This window comes from Artibeus jamaicensis, unplaced genomic scaffold, assembly GCF_021234435.1.
Source record: "Artibeus jamaicensis isolate MK-2021 breed Jamaican fruit bat unplaced genomic scaffold, CSHL_Jam_final contig_1686, whole genome shotgun sequence".
NCBI classification, from domain to species: Eukaryota; Metazoa; Chordata; class Mammalia; order Chiroptera; family Phyllostomidae; genus Artibeus; species Artibeus jamaicensis.
In genome coordinates this window covers 623,750-624,400 of record NW_026521327.1, presented here as the reverse complement: position 1 = coordinate 624,400, position 651 = coordinate 623,750, and positions in this window count along the sequence as shown.

The window sequence follows — 651 nt, the reverse complement described above, 5'->3', positions numbered from 1 at the left end:
CATTTGCTTGGAAAATTTGTTTCCAGTCCTTCGCTTTTAGCCTGTGTAAGTCTTTTGTCCTGAGGTGGGACTCTTGTAGGCAGCATATGTGTGGGTCATGCTTTCTTATCCATTTGGCTATTCTATGTCTTTTGATTGCAGCATTTAATCCATTTATGTTTAAGGTTATTATTGATAGGTAGTTATTCATTGTTATTTTTATACTTGTGTTTCTCTTTGTCTCTCTCTTTTCCTTCCTTTCCTTAAAGCAGTCCTTTTAGTATTTCTTGCAGAGCTGGTTTGGTAGAGGCGTATTCTTTTAGACTTCTTTTGTCTTGGAAGCTCTTTATTTGGCCTTCTATCTTGATTGAGACTCTTGCTGGGAAAAGTAACCTTGGTTGCAGGCCTCTGGTTCTCATTACTTGGAATATTTCTTGCCATTCTCTTCTTGCTTGGAGCATTTCCATTGAGAAGCCAGCAGCTGAGCTTATTGGGGCTCTCTTGTATGTTACTTCCTTTTTCTCCCTTGCTGCCTTTAAGATTCTCTGTTTGTGTTGGAATTTTGCCATTTTAATGATGATGTGTCTTGAAGTGGGCCTCTTTGGGTTCCTCTTCATTGGGGCTCTCTGTGTTTCCTCGATTTGTGTGACTTTTTCTCTCATCAAATTAGTG